We start from the raw sequence: 16,732 nt of genomic DNA, 5'->3' as shown, positions 1-16,732 counted from the left end.
TGTTCATTTAAGAAGGCCTTCTTATATCTCTTTGCTATTCTGTAGAACTTTGCATTCAGTTGGCTACAGCTTTCCCTTTCTCCCTTCCATTTCATTTCTCTTCTTTCCTCAGCTATTTGTAAAGTATCCTCAGACAACCAGTTCACCTTCTTGCATTTGTTTTTCTTTAGGACAGTTTTCATCACTTCCTCCTATACAATGTTACCATCTTCTGACCTTAGCTCATCAGACACTGTCGGTCAGATCTAATTCCTTGAATCTATGTATCACCTCCACTTCATAATCATAAAGGATATGAATCAGGTCATTCCTGAATGGCCTAGTGGTTTCCCCTACTTTCTTCAATTTAAGTCTGAATTTTGCAAGAAAGAGCTCTTGATCTGAGCCACAGTCAGCACATATCTTGTTTTTGTTGACTGTATACAGCTTCTCCACCTTTGGCTGCAAAGAATATGGTCAATCTGATTCCAGTATTGACCTTCTGGTGATATCCATTTGTAGAGTTGTCTCTTGTGTTGTTGGGAGAGGGTGCCTGCTATGACCAGTGTGTTCTCTTGACAAAACTCTGTTAGCCTTTGCCCTACTTCATTTTGTACTCCTAAGCCAAACTTGCTTGTTACTCCAGGTATCTATTGACTACCTACTTTTGTATCCTAGTTCCCTATGATAAAAAGGAAATGATTTTTTAGTGTTAGTTCTAGAACATGTTGTTAAGTCTTCACAGAATCAGTCAACTCCAGCTTCTTCAGCATCAGTGGTTGGGCATAGACTTGGATTACTGTGATACTGAATGGTGTATCTTGAAAACAAACTGAGATCATTCTGTCATTTTTGAGATTGCACCCAAGTACTGCATTTTGGACTCTTTTGTTGACTATGAGCACTAATCCATTTCTTCTAAGGGATTCTTGCCCACAATAGTAAATATAATGGTCATCCAAATTAAATTCGCCCATTCCCATCCATTTTAGTTCACTGATTCTTAAGATATCAATGTTCAATCTTGCCATCTCCTGCTTATGTGCTCTCTCACTCAGCCATAACCAAGTCTTTGCTACCCCATGGGCTGTAACCTGGCAGGCCCCTCTGTCCATGGAACTTTCCAGGCAAGGATGCTGGAGTGGGTTTCCATTTCCTGCTCCAGGATATCTTTCCAACCCAGGGATTGAATCTGGGTCTCCTACATCTCCTGCATTGGCAAGCAGATTCTTTACTGCTGTGCCACCAAGGAAGCCCAGAATACTTGGATGGGTTGCCATTTCCTTTGCCAGGGGATCTTCCTGACTCAGGGATTGAACCTGAATCTCCTGGTTGGCAGGCAGGTTCTTTACTACTGAACAACCTGGCAAGCCCATCTCCTGCTTGACCTTGTCCCAATTTACCTTGATTCATAGACCTAATACTTCAGATTTCTATGCAATATTGTTCTTTACAGCACTGGAGTTCACTTTCACTGACAGGCACATCCACAACTAAATGTCATTTCTGCGTTGGCCGAGCTGCTTCATTCTTGCTGAAACTTTTGGTAATTGGCCTTTGTTCTTCCCCAGTAGCACACTGGACAACTTCCAATCTGGGGGGTTCATTTTCTGGCATTATATTTTTGTGCCCTTTCATACTGTCCATGGGGTTCTCCGGGCAAGAATACTGGAGTGGTTTGTCATTTCCTCCCCCAGAGAACCACATTTTGTCAGAACTCTTCACTATGACCTGTCCATCTTGGATGGCCCTGCATGACATAGCTCATAGCTTCAGTGAGTTACACAAGCCCCTTCACCACCACAAGGCTGTAATCCACGAATTGTCTAGTAGTCTCCTCCTTTTCTGGGGTTTAAAGTGAGATGATTATTTCATCTCTTCCAAATCTATCTTATGTTTGTCGCTGTTGAATAGCAGCTTCTCCTTTCCAAGAAGCCTCTCCATAAAGTCTCTCTAAATGGTAGCTTCAAGGTCACAGGTCTGTCACAGCAGTTCCTGACTCCAAATGTATATGCTCTCATTAAATTGTCATTGAGGCTTTCATCTCTGTGTTTCCTTTGGGCTGGGAACCTTGCCTTCTTTATCCTTCTGTTGTTAATGCATTTCAGCACTGAGGATGGAATTTTGGCCCCTACTACGATATGTGAAGATGACAGCACTTCAACAAATATCCAGGAAGCTTCTTGTTCTGAGTGTGGAAACATAACTCCACCTCACTGACAACCACAAGATAGAGAAGCAACTTCAGGGAAGAGAGGTGAGGCCCAGAACCTGTCTAACTGCTCTTTGGATATTAATCTGTTATTAGATACATGACTAGCAAATATTTTCTCCCATTCTGTGGGTGGATTTTTTTCTCTATAGATAGTGGTTTGTTTTTTTTGACATTCAAGTTTTAAATATTATCATGAAATCCAATTTGACTGGTTTTTGTTACTTGTGTTGTTGGTGGCATATCTAAGAAATCATTGCCAGATAAAGCATGACTTATGAAGTCTTTATCCCATATTTTCCTCTAAGGTTTCATTGTTTTAGCTCTTAAATTTATATCTTTGATCCATTTTGAGATAATTTTTGTATATAGTGTTAGCTAAGTGACCAAGTTTATTCTTTTACATGTGACTATTCAGTTTTTTCAGCACCATTTGTTAAAAAGACTCTTTAACAGGTCTTAGAAACCTAGTCAAAAAACATTTCACCATACGTATAACACATTCATTCATTTCTGAGCTATTTTATTTCATTGGTTTATATGTTTGTTTTTATGACATTATCACATTTTAGGTTTGTAGTAGGTTTTGACATCAGGAAGTGTGAGTATTACAGCTTTGTTCTTCAAAAGACTGTTTTGGCCATTTGGGGTCCCTTAAAATTCCATATAGATTTTAGAATGAATTTTCTTATTGCTAAAAAAAAAAAAAAATTGGGGATTTTGATAAGAACTGAATTGAGTCTGTAGATCTCTTTCCATAGAATTTATATTTCAACACCATTAGATCTTCCAATCCATAAATATGGGATTTGTTTCCATTTATTTATTTCTATCAGCAATGTTTTATAGTTATTACTATACAAGTCTTTCATCTTCTTCATTAATTCCTAAGCATTTTATTCACTTTCATGCTATTTTTTAAATTTATTTATTTTAATTGAAGGCTAATTACTTTACAATATTGTAGTGGTTTTGCCATACATTGACATGAATTAGCCATGGATGTACATGTGTTCCCCATCCTGAAACCCCACCCACCTCCCTCCCCATCCCATCCCTCTGGGTCATCTCAGTGCACCAGTGCACCTTGAGCACCCTGTCTCATGCATTGAACTTGGACTGGCAATTTGTTTCACATATGATAATTTACATGTTTCAATGCTATTCTTTCAAATCATCTCACCCTTGCCTTCTCCCAGAGTCCAAAAGACTGTTCTATACATCTGTGTCTCTTTTGCTGTCTCGCATATAGGGTTATCATTATCATCTTTTTAAATTCCATATATATGCATTAGTATACTGTATTGGTGTTTTTCCTTCTGGCTTACTTCACTCTGTATAATAGGCTCCAGTTTCATCCACCTCATTAGAACTGATTCAAGTGTATTCTTTTTAATGGCTGAGTAATACTCCATTGTGTGTATGTACCACAGCTTTCTTATCCATTCATCTGCTGATAGACATCTAGGTTGCTTCCATGTCCTAGCTGTTATAAACAGTGCTACAGTGAACATTGGGGTACACGTCTCTTTCAATTCTGGTTTCCTCGGTGTGTATGCCCAGCAGTGGGACTGCTGGGTCATATGGCAGTTCTATTTCCAGTTTTTTTAAGGAATCTCCACACTGTTCTCCATAGTGGCTGTACTAGTTTGCATCCCACCAACAGTGTAAGAGGGTTCCCTTTTCTCCACACCCTCTCCAGCATATACTGCTTGTAGACTTTTGGGTAGCAGCCATTCTGACCTGCGTGAGATGGTACCTCATTGTGGTTTTGATTTGCATTTCTCTGATAATGAGTGATGTTGAACATCTTTTCATGTGTTTGTTAGCCATCTGTATGTCTTCTTTGGACAAGTGTCTGTTTAGTTCTTTGGCCCATTTTTTGATTGGGCCGTTTATTTTTCTGGAATTGAGCTGCAGGAGTTGCTTGTATATTTTTGAGATTAATTCTTTGTCAGTTGCTTCATTTGCTATTATTTTCTCCCATTCTGAAGGCTGTCTTTTCACCTTGCTTATAGTTTCCTTCGTTGTGCAAAAGCTTTTAAGTTTAATTAGGTCCCATTTGTTTATTTTTGCTTTTATTTCCACTACTCTGGGAGGTGGGTCATAGAGGATCCTGCTGTGGTTTATGTCAGAGAGTGTTTTGCCTATGTTTTCTTCTAGGAGTTTTATAGTTTCTGGTCTTACTTTCATGCTATTGTAAACTGAATTGTTTCCATGTACAGATTGATCAGTCCTTTTCATATTGTTCATTATTCATGTATAGAAATGCAACTGATTTTTGTATGTTGATTTTGTGTGTGTGTGTGGGGGGATCTTCAGGGTTTTCTAAATAAGATCGTATCTACAATTCAATAGAAAAAAAAAAAAAACAATTTCAAAATAGGCAAAGGACTGGAACAGATTTTTTTTTTTCCAAATAAGACATACAATGTGCAACAGGTACATGAAAAGACGTTCAACATAACCAATCAACAGAAAAATGCAAACCAAAATCACAATGAGATCACCCACCTTACACCTGTTTGTATGACTATCATCAAAAAGGAAAGAGATAAGAAATGCCAGCAAGAATGTGAACAAAAGAGAAGGCTTATACTCTGCAGGTGGAAATGTAAACTGGTAGTCACTATGAAGAACAGCATGAGAATTCCTCAAAAAATTAAAATCTATCTACTATATGATCCACTAATTCCACTTTTTAGTATATATTCAAAGTAAAACAAAAAACAAAAAAACATTATTTAGAAGAGGTATCTGTACTACTATGTTCATTGCAAGAGAACCTACAGGGCCATCAACAAATCAATGGATCAAGAAAACATGATATACGTATATATGTATGCACACACACACATGAATACATACACTTATGCATAATATTTCACTGTGTGTGAATGAGCTTGGAGGCATTAAAGAAACCAGACAGAAGACAACCAAATACTGCATGGTATCATTTCTATTTAAAAAAAAAAAGTTAAGCTCATATCCAGAGAGTAGGAAAGTGGCTGCCAGGGGCTGGGTGGTGGGAAGTAGAGCAAGGTTGGTAAAGGTTACAGACTTTGTTATAAAATGAATAAGGACTAAGGACATGATGTATAATGACTATAGTTGGTAACAATGTAATCTATAATTAAAATTTGCTAAGAGAGTAGTTGGAGAAGGAAATGGCAACCCACTCCAGTGTTCTTGCCTGGAGAATCCCAGGGATGGGGGAGCCTGGTGGGCTGCTGTCTCTGGGGTTGCACAGAGTCAGACATGACTGAAGCAACTTAGCAGCAGCAGCAGCAAAAGAGTAGTACTTAAATGTTCTCATTAAAATAGAAAATGAAACAAAAATATGTGGTATGATGGATGTGTGAAATAAATCAATGTGGATATTCTTTTCCAGTGTATACATATGTTAAATCACTGTGTTGTATACTTTTAGAATTTTATATGTCAACTATATCTCCCTAAAGCTGGAAAAAAAAAAAAAAAGATCATCTGTGAACAGACATAATTTACTTCTTCCTTTTCACTTTGAATCCTTTTTATTCTTTTCTTGCCAGATTGCTCTGGGTACAACTTTTAGCACTACGTTGAACAAAAGTGGCAACAGTGGGCTTCCTTGACTTGTTTTGGTTCTTAGTGGAAATGCTTTCAAAGTCTATTGCCATGGAGTATGATGCTATGAGTTTTTCATTTAAGAATATTATTATACTGAGGTAGTTTCCTCTGTTCCCAGTTCGTTGAATGCTTTTATCATGAAAGTATATTGAATTATGTCAAATTATTTTCTGTCAATTAAGATGATAGTGTAGTTTTTGTCCTTCATTCTGTTAGGTTTGATAGACTTTCAATGCTGAACCATCCTTATATTCCAGTATAGATCCCTTATGGTCATGATGTAAAATCTTTTTAATATGCTCCTTTTAAGGAGTTTTGCATCAGTGTTGAACCAAAGGGATATGGCCTGCAGTCTTCTTTATTTGAAGTGTCTTTCTCTTTATTTGATATTAGGGTAATATTGGTCTCATGGAATCAATCAGGAACCTTTCCTTCCTCTTCAATTTCTGTGAAAAGTTTAAGAAAAATCAGTTTGAATTATTCCTTAAATGCTTGCCAGAAATCAATAGTGAAGCCATAAGGCTCAAGGCTTATCTTTGTTGGGAGATTTGTGATCACTGATTCAATCTCTGTCCTAGTTACAGGTCTATTCAGAATTTCTATTTCTTTGCAGTTTAGTCTTTAGTAAGTTTGTGTTTCTAGGAATTTGTCCATTTTATCTAGTTATATATTTCATTAGTGGAGAATTATTACAGTACTTTTACAGTCCTTTTTATTTCTATAGAATCTGTAATGTAGAATGTCTCCAATTTCATTTCAGATTTTAGTGATTTTTTTTTTTCCTTTATCACTATAGGTATAGGTTTGTCAATTTTGTTTTTGAGCAATCAACTTTTGGTTCTATTGATTTTCTCAATTTTTTAAATTCCTTATTTCACTTATCTCCACTCTAATTTTTATTATGTTCCTACGTTGGGTTTAGTTTGTTCTTCTTTTTCTAGTCCTTTAAAGTTATAAAGCTAACTCATTGATTTGAAATCTTTGTTTTTTAATGTTAGTGATTCTAACTATAAAATCTCCTCTAAGCACTACTTTTGATACATCCCATAGTTTTGGTCAAAGCAACCAGTCAATCTTAAAGGAAATCAACCCTTGAATATTCATTGGAAGGACTAATGCTGAAGCTGAAGCTCCAGTAATTTTGCTCCCTCATGAGAAGAGCTGATTCACTGGAAAAGATTTTGATTCTGGGAAAGATTGAGGGCAAGAGAAGAAGGGGGTGACAGAGGATGAAATGGTTGGACGGCATCACTGACTCAATGGACATGAGTTTGCACAAATTCCAGGAGATAACAAAGAACAGTGAAGCCTGTTGTGCTGCAGTTCATAGGGTCACAAAGAGTTGGACACAGCTTAGCGATGAACAATAGTTTTGGCATGTTGCGTTTCTGTTTTTGTTTCTAAGTACTTCCTAATTTCCCATGTAATTTCTTTGACCCACTAGTTGTTCAACAGTGTACTGTTTAATTTCAACAATAGTGTGGATTTTCCAGTTTTCCTCCTTTATTTATTTCTAACATTATCCCATTGTAGTTGGAGAAGATACTTTATACATCTTTTTACAAATCTATTGAAACTTAATCTGTGGCCAGACATATGGTCTATTCTGGAAAATGTTCCATGGACACTTGAGATAAACATGTATGCTATTGTTGGCTATGGTGTTCTGTATATGGCTGTTAGGCAGGGAGTTACTTAGTCATTTATTTCCTTACTTCTGTTTAACTGAACTACACATTATCATTACCAGAGCCCAGGAGTTTCCAACTATTATTGTAGAATTATCTATTATTCTCTTCCAACTGTCAGTTTTTGATTCATATATTTTGACAATCTGTCAGTAGGCATGTAAATAATTATAATATCATTTTTCTCTATTGAAATTTGCATTAATGTTTTTGTTTCTTCCAACTTTTTAGACTTTGTCTATTTTGTATATGTCTATTTTAATACAGCCACACCTGAACTTTTTTGCTTATTATTTGCATGGAGTATTATTTTCAAAATTTCAAACTATTTGGCCTTTGGATCTGAAGTGACTGTTGTAGTTAGAGTACACAGTGGATTCCAGTGTTTAAATCCATTTTCTCAATCTTGGTGTTTTGCTGGGAGAGTTTAATTCATTTATACTTTAAAGAGACTATTATTTTGCTTGCTTACTATATGCCTCATAGTTGTTGTTTTAAGGTGGGGGGCAGCTCATTAATTCCTTTAGTGACTTTTCAGTTTAGGTCAGTCGCTCAGTTGTGTCCAACTCTTTGTGACTGCATGGACTGCAGCACACTAGGCTTCCCTGTCCATCACCAACTCCTGGAGTTTGCTCAAACTCATGTCCATTGAGTGCGTGATGCCATCCAACTATCTCATCCTTTGCTATCCCCTTCTCCTCCAACCTTCAATCTTTTCCAGCATCAGGGTCTTTACATCCAGAGAAGGCAATGGCAACCCAGTCCCGTACTCTTGCCTGGAAAATCCCATGGATGGAGGAGCCTGGTAGGCTGCAGTATACGCGGTCGATAGGAGTCGGTCACGACTGAGTGACTTCACTTTCACTTTTCACTTTCATGCATTGGAGAAGGAAATGGCAACCCACTCCAGTGTTCTTGACTGGAGAATCCCAGGGACGGGGAAGCCTGGTGGGCTGCCATCTATGGGGTCGCACAGAGTCAGACACAACTGAAGTGACTTAGCAGCAGCAGCAGTTCTTTACATCAAGAGGCCTAAGAACTGGAGTTTCACCTTCAGCATCAGTCCTTCCAATGAACACCCAGGACTGACTTCCTTTAGGATTGACTGGTTGGATCTCCATGCTGTCCAAGGGACTCTCAAGATATTCTCCAACACCACAGTTCAAACACATCAATTGTTCGGTGCTCAGCTTTCTTTATAGTCCAACTTTCACATCCATACATGACTCCTGAAAAAACCATAGCTTTGACTAGACAGATCTTCGTTGGAAAACTAATGTCTCTATTTTTTAATTTGCTGTCTAGATTAGTCATAACATTTCTTCCAAGGAGCAAGCGTCTTTTAATCTCATGGCTGCAGTCATCATCTGCAGTGATTTTGCAGCCCCCCAAAATAAAGTCTCTCACTGTTTCCATCGTTTCTCCATTTGCCACGAAGTGATGGGACCTGATGCCACGATCTTAGTTTTCTGAATGCTGAGTTTTAAGCCAACTTTTTCACTCTCCTATTTCACTTTCACCAAGAGGTTCCTTAGTTCTTCACTTTCTTGCCATAAGGGTGGTGTCATCTGCATATCTGAGGTTATTGATATTTCTTCCAGCAATCTTGATTCCAGCTTGTGCTTCATCCAGTCCAACATTACTCATGATGTACTCCGGATATAAGTTAAATGAGCAGGGTGACAATATACAGCCTTGACATACTCCTTTCCCGATTTGGAACCTGTCTGTTGTTCAATGTCCAGTTCTAACTGTTGCTTCTTGACCTGCATACAGATTTCTCAGGAGGCAGGTCAGGTGGTCTGGTATTCCAATCTCTGGAAGAACATTCCACAGTTTATTGTGATCCACACAATCAAAGGCTTTTGCATAGTCAATAAAGCAGAAGTAGATGCTTTTCTGGAACTTTATTGCTTTTTTGATGATCCAACAGATGTTGGCAATTTGATCTAGGTTCCTCTGCCTTTTCTAAATCTAGCTTGATCATCTTGAAATTCACCATTGACGTACTGTTGAAGCCTGACTTGGAGAATTTTGAGCATTACTTTGCTAGCATGAGATGAGTGCAATTGTGCAGTAGTTTGAGCATTCTTTGGCATTGCCTTTCTCTGGGATTGGAATGAAAACTGACCTTTTCCAGTTTTGGCCACTGCTGAGTTTTCCAAATTTGGTGACATATTGAGTGCAGCACTTCCGCAGCATCATCTTTTGGGATATGAAACAGCTCAACTGGAATCCATTACCTCCACTAGCTTTGTTTCTAGTGATGCTTCCTAAGGCCCACTTGACTTCACATTCCAGGATGTCTGGCTCTAGGTGAGTGAAAAAACCATCTTGGTTATCTGGGTCATAAAGATCATTTTTGTATACTTCTTCCATGTATTCTTGTCACCTCTTCTTAATATCTTCTGCTTCTGTTAGGTCCATACCATTTCTGTCCTTTATTGTGCCCATATTTGCATGAAGAGTTCCCTTAGTATCTCTAATTTTCTTGAAGAGATCTCTAGTCTTTCCCATTCTATTGTCTTTCTCTATTTCTTTGCATTGATCACTGAGGAAGGCTTTCTTACCTCTCCTTGCTATTCTTTGGAACTCTGCATTCAAATGGGTGTATCTTTCCTTTTCACTTCTCTTCTTTTCACAGCTATTTGTAAGGCCTCCTCAGATAGCCTTTTGCTTTTTTGTATTTATTTTTCTTGAGGATGGTCTTGATCCCTGTATCCTGTACAATATCACAAACCTCCACCCATAGTTCTTCAGGCTCTCTGTCTATCAGATCTAATTCCTTGAATCTATTTGTCACTTCCACTGTATAATTTTAAGCAATTTGATTTAGGTCATACCTGAATAGTCTAGCAGTTTTCCCTACTGTCCTCAATTTAAGTCTGAATTTGGTAATAATGAGTTCATGATCTGAGGCACGGTCAACTGCTAGTCTTGTTTTTGCTGACTGTATAGAGCGTCTGCATGCTGCTGCTGCTGCTGCTAAGTCGCTTCAGTCGTGTCCGGCTCTGTGCGACCCCATAGATGGCAACCCACCAAGCTCCCCCGTCCCTGGGATTCTCCAGGCAAAAACACTGGAGTGGGTTGCTGTTTCCTTCTCCAATGCTGCAAATAATATAACCAATCTGATTTCACTATTGACCACTTGGTGATGTCCATGTGTAGAGTCTTCTCCTGTGTGGTTGGAAGAGGGTGTTTGCTATGACCAGTGCATTCTCTTCGAAGAACTCTATTAGCCTTTGCCCTGCTTCATTCTGTACTCCAAGACCAAATTTGCCTGTTAATCCAGGGAATTCTTGACTTCCTGCTTTTGCATCCACTTCCCTGTAATGAAGGGGACATCTTTTTTGGGTGTTAGTTCTAAAAGGTCTTGTAGGTCTTCATAGAAACATTCAACTTCAGCTTCTTCAGCATTACTTGTCGGGACATAGACTTGGATTACTGTGATATTTAATGGTTTGCCTTGGAAATGAACAGAAATCCTTTTGTATTTTTTGAGACTGCATCCAAGTACTGCATCTGGACTCTTGCTAACTATGGCTACTCCATTTCTTTTAAGGGATTCTTGCTGACAGTAGTAGATATAATGGTCATCTGAGTTAAGTTCACCCATTCCAGTCCATTTTAGTTTGCTGATTCCTAAAATGCCAATGTTCACTCTTGCCATCTCCTGATTGATCACTTCCAATTTGCCTTGATTCATGGACCTAACATTCCAGGTTCCTATGCAATATTGCTCTTTATAGCATCAGACTTTACTTCCATCACCAGCCACATCAACAACTGGGTGTTGTTTTTGCTTTGGCTCCATCTCTTCATTCCTTCTGGAGTTATATCTCCACTGATCTCCAGTAGCATATTGGGCACCTACTGTCCTGGGGAGTTCATCTTTCAGTGTCCTTGCTTTTTGCCTTTTCATACTGTTCATAGGGTTCTCAAGGTAAGAGTACTGAAGTGGTATGCCATTCCCTTCTCCAGTGGACCACGTTTTATCAGAATTCTCCACCATGTCCCATCCATCTTGGGTGGCCCTGAATGGCATGGCTCATAGTTTTATTTAGACAAGGCTGTGGTCCATGTGATCAGACTGGTTATTTTTCTGTGATGTGTCTCCTCAGAAGATACTCAAAGACTGTTCTGTCTCAGTCTCTGTGTTCTGGTGCACACAAAGCATGTTTGATCCCTCTGAGCATCTTTGGCAGGTATGGGGTTAGAGTCTAAATGTGATTTCACCCCTCCTACCATCTTGCTGGGGTTTCCCCTTTGCCCTTGGATGTGGGGTATCTCTTCAAATTCGCTCAGTGCCACACTGCCACCACTCCAGCACCACAGTGTCTTTTACGTTGACATTTTTTGGTAGTAAAAGGTTTAAATACTTCTTCATTTTTTTATGTGTGTATTTTATAGCTCTTTTCCTTGTGGTTACCATGGAGTTTACACTTAACATACTAGTTATAAATTCTAATTCATTTTATACTAGCTTAGCTTCAATAACATACAAAAAATGTCTTTACACTTCTGTTTCCAGTCTTCAGTCATTGAGGTTCCCTGAATTAAATCTTTATACACTGTGTGCCCCTAAACATAAACAACTATTTTAAATTCATTAGTCCCTTAAATGAAGTAGAAAACATGTAGATTTACAGACCATAATTACAATAAAACAAACGTATTGACTAAACATTGTCTATTCAATGTATTAGTCTATTAAATCCTGTAGATAACAAATGTAGTAACTGAACACTTTTACAATATTAGCTTTTATAATTGTTCCTATATTTCTCTTTATTATGCTCTGCATTTCTCCATATGACTTTAGTTATGATCTAGTGTCCTTTCATTTGACCCTTGCAAGATTTTCATGAGCATTTCTTGCAAGGAAAGTCTAGTGGTAAACTCTCTGAGCTTTATGTAGGAATGTCAATATCTCCTTCACTTTTGAAGAGAAAAAAACAAACAAAATGGTCTTGCCAGATAGGAAATTCCTAGTTGAATTTTTCTTCTTTTAGCACTTTATATCAGCCCACTTCTTTTGGCCTCCCAAGTTCCTGATGGAAAATCTTCTGATAATTTTTGAGAATCCCTTTTATGTGGGTATTCACTTCTCTGTCTTATGCAATTTTATTATGTCTTGATATGGACTTTTGAGTCAGTTTTACTTGGAATTCACTGAACTTCTTGGATATTTATATTCATAACTTTCATCAGATTTGTTTTCAGCTATTACTTCCTCAATTATTCTCTTTCTGTCTCTCCTGTGATTCAGTGTGCCTGCTGGCCTGCTTGATGGCTTTCCACAGGACACTTAGCCTATGTTCATTTTTCTTCAATCTTTGGATTGTTCCTCAAATTTGATAATTTTCATTGTCCTATATTTTTTGTCTGGTGTACACTGATTCTTTCTTCTGCATACTCAAATCTCCTGGGCATTCCTCTAGTGAATTCTCTGTTTCAGTTATTGTACTTTTCAGCTCTAAAAATATTTGATTTTTAGGTTTCCTATCTATTGATACTGCCATTTATTCATAAATTGCTTTGCTTTTACTTCCTCCACATCTTCTGTTAGTCTCTTGGGCATCTTTAGAACAGTTATTTTACTCTTTGCTTAGTATATCTACCATCAGATCTTCTTCAGGAACAGTTTCCATACATTATTTTCCTTTGAATCACTCAAATTTTCCTGTTCCTTTGTGTGCCTTGTAAATTTTTCTTTTGTTGAAAACTAGTCACTTGATTTTACATTATGTTAACTCTGGAGTTCAGATTCTCCCCCTTCTACAGTTTGCTCATTGGTTATTGTTTTTGGTTTTTAAATTATTGCATGCTGTATCTGTGTTAAGGATCAACCTGAATTGTAAAATCAAAGTCTTCTCATATTTTTTACCCTTTCCCTGGGTTTAGTGGTCAATTTCTAATCTTCCCCATATGTGCAGTTTTTTGGAATGTCCTAGTCTTTAAGCATGTCTGACTCTCCAAAGTGGGAAAACTAAAGAGGAAAGGAAAAGGGGGGGACCTGGCTTATTATTCCCCTGTAAGTCACTTCACTGGGGGTGGTAGAGATAGGATATATGGCTTACAAACGTGGGAGGTATAACAGCTATGACTGCCAATCTCTGCACCTCTGTGATCAAAAGTGGCATAAACAATTATGGCATAGATCCCTCAATATTTAAGAGTTCAGTGTTCTCTTTGCCCACCTTGACTCCTATCAGCAAGGTGCTCCAGGATACATATATGGATGCCTGCCACATGGTTGGGGTTGGGAAACTGGTTGCTATTACTATGCTAAGAGCTGAAACTGGCCTAAATTAACTACAATTTATTGTCCAAGGCTTCGTCTGGAAGTTGCAAGCCCTAGACTCCAGAATTCCAAAATAGTGACTCTGGTGCAACTATATTAGGTGTTAGGTTGGACTCCTGGTACTTCCTACTCCATCATCTTCCCAGAAAACTCTTAGGTATAGATTTTTGTGTGAACATAGTTTTCGTTGTTCTTAGATAAATACTCAGAAGTGTGGTGGATAGGTCACATGTTAACATTACTACAAACTTCCTCAAACTGTTTTGTAAAACAGGTTGTACCATTTTGTAATTTCACTAGCAATGTATGAAAGCTGTAGTTGCTCCACATTCTTGACTAATCTTAGTACTATCAGAGTGTATTTTAAGCCACTCTAATAGGTGTGTGATGCCATCTTATTGTGGTTGTATTTTGTATTTGTCTAAATAGATCAAATTGCCAACATCCGTTGGATCATCAAAAAAGTAAGAGTTCCAGAAAAACATCTATTCCTGCTTTATTGACTATGCCAAAGCCTTTGACTGTGTGGATCACCATAAACTGTGGAAAATTCTGAAAGAGATGGGAATACCAGACCACCTGACCTGCCTTTTGAGAAACATGTATGCAGGTCGGGAAGCAACAGTTAGAACTGGACATGGAACAACAGACTGGTTCCAAATAGGAAAAGGAGTACATCAAGGCTGTATATTGTCACTATGCTTATTTAACTTATATGCAGAGTACATCATGAGAAACGCTGGGCTGGAAGAAGCACAAGCTGGAATCAAGATTGCCAGGAGAAATATCAATAACCTCAGGTATGCAGATGACACCACCCTTCTGGCAGAAAGAGGAACTAAAGAGCCTCTTGATGAAGGTGAAAGAGGAGAGTGAAAAAGTTGGCTTAAAGCTCAACATTCAGAAAACTAAGATCATGGCATCTGGTCCCATCACTTCATGACAAATAGATGGGAAACAGTGGCAGACTTTATTTTGGAAGGTTCCAAAATCACTGCAGATGGTGACTGCAGCCATGAAATTTAAGGACGCTTACTCCTTGGAAAAAAAGTTATGACCAAACTAAACAGCATGTGAAAAGCAGAGACATTACTTTGTCAACAAAGGTCCATCTAGTCAAGGCTATGGTTTTTCCAGTAGTCATGTATGGATATGAGTGTTGGACTATAAGAAAGCTGAGGGCCAAAGAATTGATGCTTTTGAACTGTGGTGTTGGAAAAGACTTTTGAGAGTCTCTTGGATTGCAAGGAGATCCAACCAGTCCATCCTAAAGGAGATCAGTCCTGGGTGTTCACTGGAAGGACTGATGTTGAAGCTGAAACTCCAATAGTTTGGCCACTTGATGCAAAAAGCTGACTCATTGGAAAAGACCCTGATGCTGGGTAAGACTGAGGGCAGAAGGGGACGACAGAGGATGAGATCGTTGGACGGCATCACCAACTCAATGGACATGAGTTTGGGTAAACTCCAGGAGCTGGTGATGGTCAAGGAGGCCTAGTGTGCTGCAGTTCATGGGGTTGCAGAGTTGGACACGACTGAACTGAATGGATGATGATGTGAAGCATCATTTCATGTGCTTATTTGTCATCTGTAAATCTTTGGTGTTTACAAATTTATTGTTCATTTTTATTTTTAGTTATTTATATATATCCTGGATATTCTTTTGTCAAATATATGCTCCCCAAAGACTGTCCCCAGTGTGTGACTGCCTCTTTATTTTTCATAGCATCTTCTGAATAAGATTTTTATTGGATGACATCTAATTTATCTTTATTTTCAATGGAGAAAACTTTTGGTGTTGTATACAGGAATTCCTTGTGTAAGCAATGTCACACAGATATTTTTTCCTGTAACTTTTGGTCTGTATTTCAAATTTTGTGTGAGAGAAATTTTTTAAAGGTTTCCCTTTTGTGTGTGTGTGTGGGGGGGGGGGGTATAGGTGTCCAATTATTCCAACATCTTATATTTAAATAGCAATCCTCTCCACTGAACTGTCTTCTCATTTTTGTCAAAAATTAATGTGCCATACACGTGTGGGTCTACTTGTGGACTTTTCTATTTCAGTGATCTATGCATCTATCCTTCTGCCAAATACACTGCTATTCTAGGTTTATAATAAACCTTAGAAGTATGTAACAAGTCATATAATTGTTTTGTTTTTTTAAATTGTGCTGGACATTCTGGTTGCTGTTTTTCCAAAGAGCTCTGAAAGTCAGTTTAGCAATATCAACAAATTATCCTGCTACGATTTTCAATTTGAAATGAATCTATTTGAGGTGACATCACAATAATCATGACTCTTTCAGGTCATGTATACAGTATAGTTCTCTATTTACTTAGGTCTTTATTTTTTATCAAAATTTGGGGAAGGGCCTTTGGCATAAGTGTCTAGTACACATTTTGGTAGACTTAGATACTCAAGCTGGTTTTAGAAAAAGCAGAGGAATCAGAAACCAAAGAGCCAACAACCACTGGATCATCGAAAAAGCAAGAAAGCTCCAGAAAAACATCTATTTCTGATCACTGACTATGCCAAAGCCTTTGACTGTGTGGATCACAATAAACTGTGGAAAATTCTGAAAGATGGGAATACCAGACCACCTGACCTGCCTCTTGAGAAACCTATATGCAGGTCAGAAAGCAAGTTAGAACTGGACATGGAACAACAGACTGGTTCCAAATAGGAAAAGGAGTACGTCAAGGCTGTATATTGTCAGCCTGCTTATTTAACTTACATGCAGAGTACATCATGAGAAATGCTGGGCTGGAAGAAGCACAAGCTGGAATCAAGATTGCAGGGAGAAATATCAATAACCTCAGATATGCAGATGACACCACCCTTATGGCAGAAAGTGAAGAGGAACTCAAAAGCCTCTTGACAAAGGTGAAAGAGGAGAGTGAAAAAGTTGGCTTAAAACTCAACATTCAGAAAATGAAGAT

General features: G+C 38.2%; 2 protein-coding genes across 5 annotated transcripts in view; both read right to left on the bottom strand.

The window, feature by feature from the left end:
* The window catches only part of LOC147375922 (alpha-amylase 2B-like), a 72,732-nt gene that overhangs the window by 47,977 nt on the left and 8,023 nt on the right, over window positions 1-16,732 (bottom strand). The window lies entirely within an intron of this gene.
* The window catches only part of RNPC3 (RNA binding region (RNP1, RRM) containing 3), a 45,909-nt gene continuing 34,385 nt past the window's right edge, over window positions 5,209-16,732 (bottom strand). For all 3 annotated transcript variants that reach the window (XR_015161613.1, XR_015161609.1, XR_015161612.1), the window contains one exon: window positions 5,209-6,246. The gene's annotated coding sequence lies outside the window, so the exon portion shown is untranslated. The remainder of the gene's footprint in view (window positions 6,247-16,732) is intronic.

This window comes from Bos grunniens, chromosome 3, assembly GCF_055505025.1.
Source record: "Bos grunniens cultivar Pamir isolate PY7600 chromosome 3, Bosgru_T2T1.0, whole genome shotgun sequence".
NCBI lineage: Eukaryota > Metazoa > Chordata > Mammalia > Artiodactyla > Bovidae > Bos > Bos grunniens.
Note: the sequence above shows the minus strand (reverse complement) of the source record. Positions and strands in the feature narration are given on the sequence as shown.